Genomic DNA, 14,138 nt, shown 5'->3' with positions numbered 1-14,138 from the left:
ATAACAGCCATCACTGTCAGTACAATGAGTGTGTGTATGCTATGCTTTAATCCACAAGTTTAGTCGATTCAGAAGACAAGTCGTCATCCATCTAAATTCATAATATTAAGTGTATAGCTTAATAACAAGTCAGCCAACATCTGTGTAAGTTTGTCCACGTAAATCATTTGCACATTGTCCACTTTGAAGCACAAACATTTTCATGATGTCTATGATGTAATTTATGTTTCAACACAGATTACTCATTAAATGGCCTTTTTTCCAGGATAAATTGTATATATAATCTCTAATCACTTCAATATTAATTAAATAAATTAAATTCTATCAAACACATACTTATGTGTGTGTGTGTGTGTGTGTGTGTGTGTGTGTGTGTGTGTGTGTGCATACATGGACATTCCTTGTCTCACATTTGCTAATGCTTATTTAAAACATGCATGATTTTTTCCTTAAGCTTTGCTTGCACTTAGTTATGACATTACCCTCAAATCAAACAAAGGTAGTGAAATATTCAGTTCCAAAAGTTTTCTTGTTGTAAAGGACAAAAACAGTTTTACATTTTGCAGAAATCAGCTTTACTTCATTTGACAATTTGTCCTTGATATCCTTAACAGTATTTTAAACTGAAAAACTATTTGTTTTTATTTATTTTGTTCTTTCTTGATTAATATTTTTCCAGCTATTCTGGTGTCCTTTCTTGTAAGTATAAATAAGTCTTCTTAAAATCTATTTTACTTGTGCTTGTACAGAAAGCTTTGCAATAATGAATGAATTGTATCCCTCTCCTGGAAATCAATAGCTCCTCATCAATCACAATAATCCTGCCTAAAATACAGGATGTCAGACTTTTATTAATAGCAATTACATTTGACAACTTTTATAAAGTGTACACCATGAGATCATCTAAATGATTTACTGAGACCCTAGTTCACTTTTCAGATTTCATGTTTAATCTTTCTTTCATCGCAGTTGACAGCAGAAGATTTGGGCCTGAGTGTTTGACATTTATGGATTATTTTCATATATTTCTGTCAATTCAATCACAGTTTTCACAAGTGATGAGCCATAAAGTACTTATCTAGTTTTACTCAAAGAAATTCATATGAAGAGCAATAAAATCTTATAACCTTCTTCTACATTTTATATCAGTGCCTTAATGACTGAAGGCTAAAACCATAAATGTCAAAAACCAATATTGGCATAGAGTTCAAAGCCATATCCTCATTTCCAGTTTCCACATTGTCTGTTTTTTCTTGTTTTGTGAAAATAAGGTAACCAGTTATCATAACATACAGACTAATTAGAAATAAATAAACATGAGTTATGTTACCTAATTCACAATATGCAGTGCACCTCTTTTTACAATGAGATTTTTCAAAATTTCAAATATATGTTTGGCAACCAATATAATTCTGCAATTAATTTTTATCATTGCTGGCTCTGGAAGAGCTTAACAACACTTACACTGCTCCTATGTCTGAAAATGTATATTATCGAAAACTATTGTGCAACTCAGGAAACAAATTCTAGTCTGTGTCATAGCAAAATGCACAGCACAGATGAAACCTATTTAAACTACACCCATTTCTTATTACAAATGAATGAATAACACTACTTGATTTTGATCAAAACTCCACATAAAGAAAACAATGGGGAAAATAACTTGTCAATTAGTTATTTAGTAACAGTAATTTGTGTTTGGGTTGCAGGCAAAAGCCAATCTCCTTCCCTCAAAAAGGCTGCATATGATTCATTCCCCCTGCGGCTGGTACTACTCTGTCTAACGACAATCACATCAAATAGACATTAAAGCATAATCAAACCTTACAGTCAGTGATTTCACAGTATCCCAATATCAAGTATGTTGCAATATGTTTAATACACATCACTGGGCTATTATGATTTCACATTTCCAGTGGTGCTAGGATATATTTGAAGAATTACTTTGCAATGATTTGGATGAGTGTTACTCCACATGTGCCATTACATAAATTGTCTGCCAAGGCAAGAGAGACAATATTTTAACTGAAGTTCAGAATTTCCATATCCTAACAAATAAATGAAAATGTGGAGGGAAACTGGGCCATCACCACAAATGATTTTAATCCTTCTTTATTATATCCTGCTTCTTTATTATGTCCTGCCACTACCTCAGGTAGTGGTACATTACCAATGCCAAACCTCTGAACTGTAATGCACCATCAAAAGTATGAGCAGGTAATATATTTTTACCTTAACAGCTTATCGTAATATCCACCCTTAAGGAGTAGATATATCTGCTTGAAAGCAGAGGAGATATTATTGGGATGTCCATAGATTTGTTGGCAAAAATTATTTTATTACATTCCAGTCCTAAAAATATCACAGAGTCATACAAGTTCCAAGCAGCAGCACATACCCGTGAGTAGAAAAGAAGTAAAGCGGTCACCAAACAAAAGGTTCACATAAACATCATAGAGCTTTACTTGAAATGGTTTTATTGAAGATAGCATGCCCCCTTATGCCCTAGTCTCCTCTTTCCTTGAGAAGCAACTACTTAATAAGTAATAAGTTTAACATGGAATCTGAACTAGAATGAAACTTGTACTTTTCATAAGGACAAAGTATTGCCAGAAAGAACAATAGAAAATTCAATGGTAGAGGACCAGGTATCATACTATTATTGTCACTTCATAAATGAGATGAACAACATTAAAACAGTGAGAAAATGGATTATGCAACAGTTCACTTCATCAATTTTAAATAACCAAATAAGCAGCTTAATTTACTACATACTCAGTATGCCAGATGGGATAACAGAGTCACGATCCTAGATTCATATGCCAAAAATTCAGAGTTTTGGTGGAGACAACAAACCGTTACAGGCCAAGCACATCAGTTTTCTGAGAATAAACCATTCACAATTTATCAGTCTGGTGACAAACCAACCAAAGTTTTTTTATGATATTAGAGTTTCCTTAAATTTCTCACACCTTTTTTATTTCAGTTACCATTGAACAATTTATTTTGGTTTCACACATACCAGAGGCATTCTACATCTCTTAGACCTAATAAAAAACTAACATTATCCCATAGAGAACATTCAAGAACTTTTATTGGTTTGTTCCTTTTTGCTTTACAGTTGCTGTCAGCCTATGGCATAATTATCCCACAGCAACTCACTTTGTAAGGCCTACATGGTGTTCATGAGCAAATCATTCAGATGTTAAAACACAAGGACCACATCATGACTCACACAACAGCCAAGTGAGTGTCTGAGGTGGATGAGTACATGAGTCCATTGTCCATGATGCCAACATTACAGAGCGATGCATGACCTTCTGCATCAGCATTAAATCACCAGTCAGCAAGATGGTCACAGTTTCCTCTCCATTAAGTTTTCCCACATTTAAATAGTGCTACGCTATGTCACTCTCAGCACATAATTCACAAATGTGACTGATCAAGGATTAAACAATCTCAGAAATTTTGTATGATTCACTGATGATTGGCAATATCAGTTTCTTGTTACTGTAGAAATGCATGACTGCACTTTTAGTTGCTATAAAATTAAACTCACCAAGCACACATAACAGTTACAAAATAGTAGTGAGCATAGCAATAAGTGTTCTCAGTAACTAAAACCTTGTAACTAAATGCAAGATGGGTGTCAAAAACATGCAGTCAAAATACGTGAATTATTATTCCAGTTGTTGACACACCACCATTTATGCACAACCACACCCTTCCAGTATTGATTCTCCAAAGTGGCAAATAACAACATTAACATTTCTCAGAATTGTTTAAAGCATGTGAGACAATGAGTTCAGGAAGAGGCATGAATTTTCTTTTCATTTTCTGTGCAACTAGGTATGTTTTCTACATAGGAAGTAAAAACATGCCAAACAATGATTCCTGTCATGCTGTATTCTCATTACCCAGGAAACATGAACTTCTGTACCAGTAATTGTATGAACTGAATATCATATTATTGGCTGTTGTACCAAGGATATTGGCAAAAAGTTTTCAGAATGGATTTGGATATTCTTCCAAGTTACCAGTTTTATGTCCAAACAATATACTAAAATTTATGTGGTAATATCCACTTCAATTACAAGATACCATGGTATAACTGTTTAAGGCTATTAGTTACATGACAAGAAAATGAAAACATAAAATATCAAGTAATACAGGTGACATGTCAGTGTCCTTTACTCTTATCTTCAATAAATGTGAAACATGGATGGGAGTAGCAATTTAAGAATATTAAGCAATAATGAGGTGGCCATGATGGTCTGGTGGGTAGAGCACTAGATTCCAACCCTGGAAGACCTTGGTTCAATCCTGAGTAGAAGTGGAGACTTTTCATGATTTCAGTCCCTACAGGGCAGTCACACATCCCTTCACCCTGCTATTGAATTGAATAATGGGGACCTTTGATGGAAATAAAAGGCAGCTGGGGTGATGGGCTCACTACCCACCCCTCCCCATGTCACAGGGAAAAGGCTGCACTTGACATGCAGTTAGGTCAAAAGCCCATTCGCCTGTTCAGAAATTAAACAACATAGACTTCACCTTTAAACAATAACATTGATCTGTGGCCCTTGAAACACTGTCACACATCTTACAGTTCTGGCTTTTTAGCCCCTTGTACAGGGCTTCCACTCTGCTGTAAACAACATAAGTTCCTCAGTAACATGCAGAAATCAGGTTTTTAAGATGTCACTGTCCTACAGCAAGTACCTTATGTGGATTTTATTTTGATTCTAACAGGTGATTCTCATCAGTAATAATAATTCATGTGTCCAGTCTGATGATACTGATGATCAACTCTGGAATTTTGTTTTAGTAAGCTCATCATGGCGAAAAGTATGAAGATCGTGCAAATAAGTAACGCCCCACATTTTTTTTAAGCCATTAATATACATAGACAAATGTCCTTGTTGGTGACTCACATTTTATGTTTGTTCTATGTGCCAGTGAAGTTTGAAGCCATTCTGGCAGATGGCAGAGCCATAGTACAGCATCAAAATGGCATCTACATATGACTCACATTACAAGCAGCACTCTGTTATTTAATTCTTGTATGCAGAAAAAGAAACCGTGCTGAGCATCTGTAAATGTTTGTGTGCAGTGTGTGGCAATGCTGCAGTTGACAGGAGTATAGTTGGACGATGCAAAAGAAAGTTACAGCCTCAGGAAATGTGGAAACAGAGTTCCATGATCAGCCACACTCTGGACGTCCTGTCACAGCCACTGCTCCAGACATGCTGAATCATGTGGATGCCATTATTTGTGCTGACCTGCGCATCACAACTCAATTCTCTATGGGGAACACACTTTGAAGGTGATGAGAATGTCAGTCATGGTGTGAAAACATGGCTACGCCAAGAAGGACAAAGCTTTTACCAGCAGGGAATACACGCTCTTCCACAATGTTGCCATATGGCCATAGAACATGATGTAGAAAAATAGGACATGTAGAAGACATATTGATGTATATTGTCACCAAATTCTGACTCTGAACAATAAATACGTTCTGAGAAAAAGATGTGGGGCATTACTTATTGAACGACCCTCGTAAAACACAATAATGTCCACTGTCACTGATATCATATAATTAAATGTAAAGATGCTTAAAACAAATATAAAAATGATAAAGATTCTTAAAACAAGTATAACAATATTCATGTATTAACATATCTACAACTACATATATACTCCGCAAGCCACTTTATAATGTGTGGTGGTGGGTACTTCTGGTACCATTATCATTTCCCACCTTTCATGTTCCATTCATGAATGCTGTGTGTGTATAGAATGACATCTGGTGAACCTCCATATGAATTCTCATTTTTATCTCTTCCTCATCATGATCATGCCACGAAATATGTATGGGAGGCAGTAATATGTTTTTGGAGTCATCTTGGTGCATACACTGTTCAAGTTTTAAAAGTAAACTTCTCCCTGATGCACAGCTCCCTCTTTGTACCATATGCACTCAAATTAGATGAGCATTTCCATAAAGCACTTGTGCTGATTAAATAACCTTTGATGAAATGTGCCACTCTTCATCGGGTCTGCTCTCTCTCCCTCTCTCTCTCCCTCCCTCCCCCCCCCCCCCTCTCTCTCTCTCTCTCTATCTCTCTCTCTCCTGTTAAGTAAAAGGTCCAGACTAATGAGCAACGCTTTCATTGATAATCTAGATTTCCTTCAGATTCCTCTGATGAATCTCAGTTTGGAATCTCAGTCTCACAATATGTAACATGTCAGTTGGAATAGTTTTGTCATGACTGATTCTCCCACAGATATCAGTCATTCTGATGGAGGTCTTTCAGTGTCTTGTCACATTCTTTTTGCAATATCACTTCTCTCATCTCATCCACTAATTCCACTTCACTTTCCATAACACTGATTTCAAGTTTATTTCCTTTGTGTAGCCCTTCTATGTATTTCTTCCACCTTTCGGTCTTCTCCTTTTCTTAGTACTGACCTGCCATCTGATCTCTTTACATTTATACAGCTGCTTCTCATATCTCCAAAGGTAGTGTACTCAACTTTATGTTGTCATTTCACTGTAGGTCATTCAAGGTGGTTATTCCCAGGTATTTTATGCTTTTTACTGTTTCCAGTAATTTGTTGCCAATACTACAGTCAAATAATACTGGAGCTCTCCACCTATTCATGTGATATACATTACATTTATTTACTTTCTGGGAGTCTATCCACCATTCATCAACCTTCTGCAGATCTTACTGCATTTTGTTTCAGTTCTGTAGCATTGTATATTTCCACACACGACACCCTTACATAACTATGATTAATATCCAATTGACCATTTCTATACATTATAATCAGTAATAGCCCTTACAACACCCCCCTAGGATACTCACACATTTACTTTTACATTTCCTGATATTTTCCCTTTAAGGGTGGCATGTGATTTCTACCTGCTAGAAAGTCCTGAAGCCAGTCACAAATGTAGTCTTTTACTCTTTCTCTGTAAGGTAATATTTTGTTTGCTAAGTGACAGTGTGGCACTGCACCAAATGCTTTCCAAAAGTCAAGGACCACAGCATTAAAGTAGTATCCAATGACCAAGGTGCTCTGAATCTCATGGACAAATAGAGTGAGTTCAAGAATCACATGCTTGGCAAATGTTATTACAGTGTAAGTGAATTTCTATGCTCAACTCTATTAGAATATAAAGAACCACATGCTTGACAAATGTTATTACAGCATAAGTGAATATCTCTGTGCAACTGCATAAGAATATATGTTTAAATTAATGTGACAAATGAAATTACATCAATGAATATCTCTGTCAAGCACATTTAAGAACCACATGCTTAACAAATGTCACTACAGTATAAGTGACTAGCTCTGCTCAACTGTGTAAGAATATATGATATCATAAATGTGACAAATGAAATCACATCATCAGGGAATAGGTCTGTCAAGCACATAAGAAATTATGTTATAAAAACACTTATTACATGTATGAATATAATAGAGGGAAACATTCCAGGTGGGAAAAATATATCTAAAAACAAAGATAGTGAGACTTACTAAACAGAAGGGCTGGCAGGTCGATAGACACACAAACAAACACAAACTCACACACAAAATTCAAGCTTTCGCAACAAACGGTTGCTTCGCCAGGAAAGAGGGAAGGAGAGGGAAAGACGAAAGGATGTGGGTTTTAAGGGAGAGGGTAAGGAGTCATTCCAATCCCGGGAGTGAAAAGACTTACCTTAGGGGGAAAAAAGGACAGGTATACACTCGCACACACACATATCCATCCGCACATACACAGACACAAGCAAGGCTTTGCCTTTACAAATGTCTGCTTGTGTCTGTGTATGTGCGGATGGATATGTGTGTGTGTGCGAGTGTATACCTGTCCTTTCTTCCCCCTAAGGTAAGTCTTTCCACTCCCGGGATTGGAATGACTCCTTACCCTCTCCCTTAAAACCCACATCCTTTCATCATTCCCTCTCCTTCCCTCTTTCCTGACGAAGCAACCGTTTGTTGCAAAAGCTTGAATTTTGTGTGTGTGTTTGTGTTAGTTTGTGTGTCTATCGACCTGCCAGCCCTTATTACATGTACATTATATTAAACATAAGATAGATTCATATGAATTCAGCATAGAAAAAATTTTTGTAAAGATATTCTATAGTTGTTGAAAAGTATCCTGACAAATCCTATATCACAAATATGATCATTGGGATGATAATAAATAAATAAATAAAAGTTGTTTGATGACCCTTTTTGTAAACAGTGCTTTAATTTATCAGCAATATAAGGAAAAGATAGATTGCTACTCACCATAAAGATGACATGTAGAGTCGCAGACAGGCACAACAAAAAGACAATTACAACTCAACATGTCATCTTTATTGTGAGCAGGAATCTATCTTTTTCTTATGCTGTTGATATTCCAACCTGGAACTTTTCATTTTACTTTAATATATGTCAGCATATGTCCAAATGCTAGAATATACACAGCATGTTCAACGTCTTTCAGGAAAATAGCAGTAATGTCTTCAAGGCAGGTAACAGATCAATATTTTATACATTTGACAATATAATTCTGTTACTGAGCTCACAAATAACGATGACTTTTAATTGAAAGATGTTGACCAAACTGTGTGTGCTTTTATTTAAAAATGTATGCTGAACTATTTCAATGTACTGCATCTGCTGGTACAGTTACCAAACCTGCATGTAGATTGCACTTTTACATTCTAGCTATAGAATCTCACACCTGAGTGTGTACATCATCAGATGCTAATTTAGGCTGCCATTACTTGTTGATACATTCCATGTGCTGTATGGGTCAAGACATACTGACATATGGAAGCACATAACGAAATCTGTGTGTGATATTGGTGATAATGACCAAGGGGATGAAATATACCATAAATTCCAGCACTAATAACACTGACATTTGTAACAAAATCTGTGTGTGATATAGACAACATGATGTAGGCCAAAAATGGCAAAAAACATAAAAATTATGCAAAGACTCTAAAGTAAAAAAGTATTATAAAACTATTCACATAGTACAGTATCTGGAACCAAAAAGCACACATTTAATAATGTTTTGTAAAAATGCTAACTTTTACATTTTTAGAATAAAGAAACCCACTGATGATGGCAATACTGCACTGAATCTAGTTTGGGGAAGAAGTTAAACAAAAGTGTTTAGCATCGAGGCTGACCCACAATCCCATATTGTTTTACACAGACATGGACCAACAGAAGGGTTTTCTAGTTACAATAAACTAACAGAATTCATTCACACATTATGTGCTGTAAACCCCATGATGAAGGAAGCGATCTACTGAGGACAACAACAAACTGTGATTAGTGATAACTACATGTATTGATAATCATATAAATTACGTCTAGATTACTTTATGAACATGAAAAAATGCAGCTACTTAAAAAAGCCACTGCCACTCCTCCTCTTACAATTTCAGCTGATGTTTTCATCTGTTACTTCAAACAATGCATTTATGTAATTTTCCATAGAACAATCTCAAAACCTGTTTAATCAGCATTAGAATGAAATTGAATATACATCCCTGAGCCCCAATATTGTGATAAATTATACAAGAAGTGACTAACGTGGTACTTTTACTATATCTTTCAATATCTGGGGATTTTTAGTTTTCTACTTAAGGTGTACTGGCAACCTGTTAAATGTTTTTGTACCAGAATATAAAACTGTATTCTGAAATCTAGACAAGGATTTGTAGTTATATGGAAATTATTTTTACTTCTAACATTGTGGTTGTGAACTGCACAACTCACTCTTAATTCACTCTTGTTACTAACCACAATTACCATTAGCGCATAAACATACTGACATGCAAATATAAGAATTCTTATGTCCCTGTAGAGGCTTCTACAAGCTGTTCAGTTATCAACTATACACAATATTGTTACGGCATGCAGCTGTAGAATAAATATATTTCTTTGACCTTAGTTGCAATTCCCCAGAAGATTATGCCGAAGGACAGTACAGAGTGACAGTATGCAAAGTAGCCCATGTAAGGAATCTCACCTGTAAGTCAACATAATGACAAAGATTTCTAACTGCAAAACAGGCAGAATTGACCTTTATGGTTAACTTATGAAATAAAGTGTTTGTCCCAAATTAAAAGAAGCCTGAAACAGGAAAAATGACTTCTTTCAAGAGAGAGACATTCTAGTCATTTATTGATATTGGAGAGTGAGAGAACACAGAGTGAATATAAAGATAACGATTCTCCCTAAATCAAAGCATGGTCGACATTTTGTTGTACAGCATGGAGTGGAGGCCATATGATAACTTCTCTTTAGGGCTTGGGACTAGTAACAAGTCTTAGCTCTTTCAAGACTGTGCTGTACAAAATGCTGACATTTACAACAAAAAGTGAATACTGCTTGATCATTAGCATTCAAGTAACTTGAATAATATTTTGTAATGTGCAAATTGCACAAAAACTCTAATTTTTCTTGTATTTGACACAATTATTCACACAGAAAACAAAAAATAATATATTCTGTATCTGGTAATTAAAACTATCATTGAAATTTGGTATTTAATGTTAGATGCTACATTAAAACTATGTATGTAATTAATTGCAATTTTGTGCCAGATTTCTCTGGTATTGCAGAAGTTACAACTGAACTATAAAAAAAGATACAATTAAGTTTGTGAGCACATTGTGGTGAGAAATAACTAAACCAACATATAAAGCACTCACCACAAAAAGCAAACAGAAGCATTCCCTTGTTTTTATAAAACTTGTCTATTGCTAATTTTTTGAAATTCATCTCCTATACTCTCTTTGTTTCCAGTTATTAAATATATGTCACAAAAATCAGTTTAGTCAACAATGAAAACCATTGAAAACAAAGTCACAAATACCAAAGGGAAAGTGCCATACTCAATGAGAACTCAATGATATAATTATTTCTTAGAAAATCCAGGCTGGAATAATGACAATATTATGAAAAGGATAGATCAGTACTCACCATATAGCAGACGTGCTGAGTCACAGATAGGCATAACAAAATGACTGTCAAACAAGTAAGATTTCGGCCGTTGCGTTTGCATAAGTGTGTGTGTCTAATTCCGATGAAGGGCTTTTTGGTCAAAAGCTTACTAGTTTGATGGTCTTTCTGTTGTGCCTATCTGTGACTCAGGATCTCTACTATATGGTGAGTAGCAACCTATACTTTTCATAATATTGTAATTCTTCCTTACATCTGATAGAAAATTAAGTAATAGAAGTGCAAATTGAGAGTTTTTGCAGTGGGTTGGATGACTCATCACCTCCTTCAATGGTGAAATGCATCACCTAGGTACCTATTTAATCAATCTTATATTGCACTTTGGCAGGTTTCAATGAAGAACAGCGCTATCAATATTAAAATAGTTATTTGCATGTTCTGTGGATAGTAACTGAGACCTCTCACAGTGATCTTACTGACCATTTACATGTCTGTCTCAAGCTACTCTTTTTTTCCATGCAGAGATTTACACATAACTATGTTCAAATCTCTTATAGCTGAATACCTCACTCCTTTCTGTGCCACACTGAGGCTGAGTGAAAAATAATGTAAGACATTTCTCCTTCTAGTTCCTAATGTTTTTGATCTGTGATTGATTGTTGACAACAAAGATCATAATGGAGTAAATGTACTGCGCCTACCTGTTCAAAAACTGTCTAAAAGAGGTTCTAGAGTAAACATCACCTATTATACTTATGTGATTTTGTGCAACAAATACATTCTTCCTCAATGATGATATACCCTAGAATATGATGACATAAGACATTAGTGAACAAGAAGAGAAAGAAAGTCAATTTTTTACATTTTCACCTAAAAAATCTGATAACCATATAGCAATAGTTGCAGAGCCTAGACTTTTAAGAATATCTGTAAAATGTGATTCGCAGTTCAGGTTTGTATCAATATAAACATCGAGTAATTTGGAACATTCTGTTTCATTTCGTAATTCTTCTGATGGGTGTGGTCAGGGCTTGTGCAGTACAAAATGGCATGTATTTAAATCTATCTAAGTTAAGTGATAGTCCCTTTGCAGGGAGCAAGTTATTAATTTTCAAGAAAATTTCATTAAATTTTGAGGTGTCGAGGTTTCTTCATTGTATGTTATTATAATACTCAGTAAATTGCAAAGAGGATTGTTTCTGCTTCTCAGATATACAATGGCAGATCATTTAAAAATCAACACAATTTCAAAAGCTGTTTAGGGATATTTTCAAAGTATTTTGGTATAAGGGACCCATGGTCTCTGGAGGCTCATTACTGAGTAATAAATTATGGCACCACAATTACTTTTTTCTGTGAAAATACCTTCACAACAGTGAAAAAAATCTATAATAAGTCATCACCAAACTGTAAAACACAAAATACAGGGTAATTCAATATGCCTCAGGTGCAAAAGCAGTGTGTGTGGTTGCAGTCACTGCAAAGCCAGCCAGTATAGTGTGCTGCACCACTCTTCTATTGCATTCAGTGCACCCAAACAGGGGTGCATATCGGCCAACTATTTTTCTGTAAATCTATCTGTACACTTGTATCACTGTTAATATACAAGGTGTCTCACGAAGGACGCCCACGAGGGGCCCGCGTGTCACACAACGCGTTTGCTCGCTGTTGCCGCTGCGTCTTTCGGTTATCGCTACGCACAGTTTTCAGACACCGATGCTTTGTGTGTGCCCCGTACACTGTGCGACTGAGTGTACTGGTGTTTTCTTTTGAGTTTTTTTGTCAAGTTTCATCAAAAAATGGTTCAAATGGCTCTGAGCACTATGGGACTTAACATCAGTCCCCTAGAATTTAGAACTACTTAAACTTAACCAACCTAAGGACATCACACACATCCACGTCCGAGGTAGGATTCGAACTTGCGACCATAACGGTCACGCGGTTCCAGGCTGAAGCGCCTAGAACCGCTCGGCAACAACAGCCGGCCAAGTTTAATAGCTTCAAATATTGTTGCTAGATGTCATTACTGCAACTGCACTGAGTACACGGCTTTCCCAGCCCGTATCTCGCCGGGACAGGTCCTCGGACAGGAACACCTTGTGCATGTCTTCTACTGTGCAACTGAGTATTCGAGTGTTTCGTTTCGAGTTTCCCGTCGAGTTTCCAATCGGTACAGTATACACGAAGGATCGACCAGTGTTTCTCGCGTTAAACTGTGCAAAAACAGAATCGTACCTGGAACGTCAGCTGGAATTTGTAGGAAAATTTCCGGTGTGCACATTCCCGACGATTAGACACTATGCCGATTAGTGAAGAAATTTCCAGAGGTCGCATCTGTGTTACACAAATGAAGACCTATAGAACCTAGTGTTTTAACCGAAAATAAATTAGACGAGATAGGGGAAAACGAAGGCCTACGGAACCTACTGTTTTAAGCGAAAATAAATTATACGAGATAGGGGAGGCCCGAGAAAGAAGTCCGAGACGACCTCTGTGCAGTTTGGCACTTCAGACTGTTATGTCAAGAGCATCTGTTCGTAGACCTTGCACAAATTGAAATTGAAACCGTAGAAAATAACGGTAGTGCATCGACTGAGGAACTTAGATACTGTTGCTCGACATAATTATTGCAACTGGCTGTACAATCTGTGCACGATGGGGATTTTGATCCCGAGACGCTTTTTTTCTGACGAAGCACGGCCACATTTGTCAGGATAAGTAAATTCTCAGACTATCGACGTCGGAGCTCCGAAAATCCTCACCAATTACGTCGACAAGATCTGCACGATGTGAAGACAAAAGCGTGTGTGCAATTAGTGCAACAGGAATCATTAAAAAAATCTCTTTCCCTGAACAATGTGCACAATATACTGAACAGGTATGTGAACAATATACTGCATCCTTTTTTACGAGAACTAACATCTAACGAAAAGATGTACGGTTATTTCACGCAGAACAATGCAAAACCACAAATCGCCAATGTTTCTATGACAGCAATACGAAGTTTTTTTGATGATAGGATAGTTGACTGGCCTCCTCATTCGCCAGATCTAAATTCGTGTGATTTTTATATTTGGGGAATTTTAAAAGACAAGGTGCATGCAACCAATCCGCACACTCTCGAAGAGATGGAAGACAGGGTTCGGCTAGTC

General features: G+C 36.4%; 1 protein-coding gene across 1 annotated transcript in view; it reads right to left on the bottom strand.

The window, feature by feature from the left end:
* LOC126184510 (ceramide kinase) overlaps nucleotides 1-14,138 on the bottom strand; it is a gene marked incomplete at its 5' end in the record, with an annotated part of 98,681 nt that overhangs the window by 78,698 nt on the left and 5,845 nt on the right. The gene's annotated exons all lie outside the window — the stretch shown is intronic.

The sequence above is a fragment of the Schistocerca cancellata genome, chromosome 4 (assembly GCF_023864275.1).
Source record: "Schistocerca cancellata isolate TAMUIC-IGC-003103 chromosome 4, iqSchCanc2.1, whole genome shotgun sequence".
Lineage (NCBI taxonomy): Eukaryota > Metazoa > Arthropoda > Insecta > Orthoptera > Acrididae > Schistocerca > Schistocerca cancellata.
This window is presented reverse-complemented; position numbering and strand designations above follow the sequence as displayed.